We start from the raw sequence: 3,137 nt of genomic DNA on the forward strand, positions 1-3,137 counted from the left end.
GCCGGAGCGGTGGCGGGGGGGAGATCGCCCCCTGAGCCGGGGGTGGTGGTGGTGGAAGGTGGTGGAGGAGACCGGGGACGGGGGGGGATCAGCGGGGATGGGGGGGAAGCTTACCTGCTCCTGCTGCTTCCTCCTCCTCTTCCTGTTCTGTGTGGAGCTCTCCCCCCCCCCCGCAAGTATCATGGGTCCCCTTTCTTGTACTCTCTAATACAGGTGTGTTATTTGTAATACCCCAATTCTCTTACCAAGTACCCATGACCCTGACACCTACCACACACCGCTGAAGGCTCTAACTGAACACATGAAGCTGCCTTATACTGAATCAGACCCTCGGTCCATCAAAGTCAGTATTGTCTACTCAGACTGGCAGCACCTCTCCAGGGTCTCAGGTGGAGGTCCTTCACATCACCTCCCGCCTGGTCCCTTTTTAGCGGCAGATGCCAGGGACTGAACCTGGGACCATGTGCACGCCAAGCAGACACCCTAGCACTGAGCCACAGCCCTTTCCTCCTCCTGTGTGCTGTAATTGTTTATGGTACTGTAAGGCCTTCCTCCAGCAGAAGGAGCCTTTCTCCTGTGTAAGTGGCCAATGAAAGCAGCAATTAATTTGGAGGAAGGTTCTGTGATGGACAGAAGACTGTCCCGCCCCTGGAAGGGAGAACACCACTCACTTGAGCCTATGGGAGTGCCGCTCCAGCATCCAATCACCTTGGAGTGATTGGCTATCATCAACACCATCATCTTACACTCTAATAAAGTGCAAATATGAAAATCCGAATTAGTGTATTATTTCACAAATCCAAATAAGGGAAATTCCAAATATGACCCCAGTGCGTTCCAAAATGCCATTCCGATAGCAAAGCTCCAGTTCGCCCGAAGACTTTCAATTCCTCCTGGATCACAGAGCCTCATGAATTTATAAGGATAGTTGTCCAATTGTTAAATTACCACATTGGTTTGGTTTGGCTCGACTTCTGACAGAGGACAGAGTGCCCAGTTGCTGGGCCTGTCTCTGGCAATGAGCAGACCTTCTACCATTGAGTCTGATGCAGGCTGGTGTGGGGGTGGAATCCTTGGTGTGTGAGAGGATCCAACCTAAGGGCTAATCACACAAACACATGAAGTGGCCTTATAGAGAGCCAGTTTGGTGTACTGGTTAAGGGCACAGACTCTAATCTGGGAGAACCAGGTTTGATTCCCCACTCCTCCACTCGCAGCTGCTGGATGACCTTGGGCAAGCCGTAGTTCTGTCAGAGCTGTTCTTGAAAAAAAGAGCAGTTTCCGTCAGAGCTGTTCTTGAAAAAAGAGCAGTTTCTGTCAGAGCTCTCTCAGCCCCACCTACCTCACAGGGTGTCTGTGGTGGGGAGGGGAAGGGAAAGGAGTTTTGTAAGCCACTCTGAGACTCCTTCGAGTAGTGAAGTAGTTCAGTCGCACAGTCGAGTCCGACTCTTCGCGACCCCATGGACCAGATCACGCCAGGCCTTCCTGTCTTCCGCCGTCCTCTGAAGTTGGCTCAATTTCATGTTTGTTGCATCTATGACACTGTCTAACCATCTCATCCTTTGCCACCCCCTTCTTCTTTGACCTTCAATCTTTCCCAGCATCAGGGTCTTCTCCAGTGAGTGCTCCCTTCCCATTGGGTGGCCAAAGTATTTGAGCTTCAGTTTCATTATCTGGCCTTCCAGGGAACAGTCAGGGTTGATTTCTTTTAGGATTGACTGATTTGATCTCCTTGAGTCCAAGGGACTCTCAAGAGTCTTCTCCAGCACCATAGTTCAAAAGAATCTATTCTTCGGCGCTCGGCCTTCCTTATAGTCCAACTCTCGCAGCCATACATGACTACTGGGAATACCATTGCTTTGACCATGCGGACTTTTGTTGGCAGGGTGATGTCTCTACTTTTTATCATGCTGTTTAGGTTCGCCATCGCTTTCCTCCCAAGGAGCAGGCGTCTTTTAATTTCATGGCTGCTGTCACAGTCTGCGGTGATCTGGGATCCCAGGAACGTGAAGTGTGTAGTGAAGGGCAGGATATAAATCCAATCTCTTCTTCTCTTCTCTTGTCTTCTTCTTATACTGAATCAGACCCTTGGTCCATCGAAGTCAGTTCTGTCCACTCAGACTGGCAGTGGCTCTTCAAGGTCTCAGGCTTTCACATCACCTCCTACCTAATCATTTTAACTGGAGATGCCGAGGATTGAACCCAGGACCTTCTGCATGCCAAGCAGATGCTCTGCCAGTGAGCCACAGCCCGGCGAAAGCCTGCTTCTGCCTGAAAGTATTAAAGAAAACTGAAACTGCTCTCTAGAGTAACGTGCCTCAGCCAGGTTTCTCTTTGGTCTATTGGGATTCGTGCGCTGCTGATTTGTTCCTGGAAACCAATCTGTAAATAAATAAATCTTCTTTGTGGTTAATATATAAGTCCTGCCTCTGTGACCTCCGTACTCTACTTGCGCACCACAAAACTGACCTCACAGCAACGAACCCAAAGCCTAGACACTCGCTGCCTTTAGAACACCTGGTAACCAGTGTTCCCTCTAAGCTGAGTTAGTATCAGCTAGCTCACAGTTTTTTAGCCTCCGGCTCACACTTTTTTTGGTCTTAGCTCAGGAAGGATGGCTCCAGAGCAGACTGATTTATGCAGTAGTCAAATCGCTCGCGCACAACTTTAATGCCAGTAGCTCACAAAGAAGAATTCTTGCTCACAAGACTCCACAGCTTAGAGGGAACATTGCTGGTAACCGAGGGCACAATTTATAGTTTAAAATAGGAGGCTGGGTGGGTCCCCTCAGGTGATAGAAACCGCCTGCCAAAGGCCCCTTAACTCCGAGAAAGGCTTCAGCATTGAGCCAAAAAGCTTCACTGGCTGCCAGCCTGTTTCCCGGGTCAATTCAAAGTGCCGGTTAGAACCTTCAAAGCCCTTCATAACCCGGGACCCACAGATCTGAAGGGCTGTCTGATTCCACATGTCCATGTGCACCAACTATGGTCATCAGCAGGGGTCATTTCGTAGGAAAAGAGGTGCAGGAGCTCATTGGCAAAACTTATTTGCATGTGCCACACCCCCTGACATCACCGGAAATGTGTCAGAAGGCAACACCCACCGCTCAGGCTCCACTGGACTGTTTTGGATTGCTA

This window comes from Gekko japonicus, unplaced genomic scaffold, assembly GCF_001447785.1.
Source record: "Gekko japonicus isolate JY-2015 unplaced genomic scaffold, Gekko_japonicus_V1.1 scaffold569, whole genome shotgun sequence".
In the NCBI taxonomy this organism is placed as follows: domain Eukaryota; kingdom Metazoa; phylum Chordata; class Lepidosauria; order Squamata; family Gekkonidae; genus Gekko; species Gekko japonicus.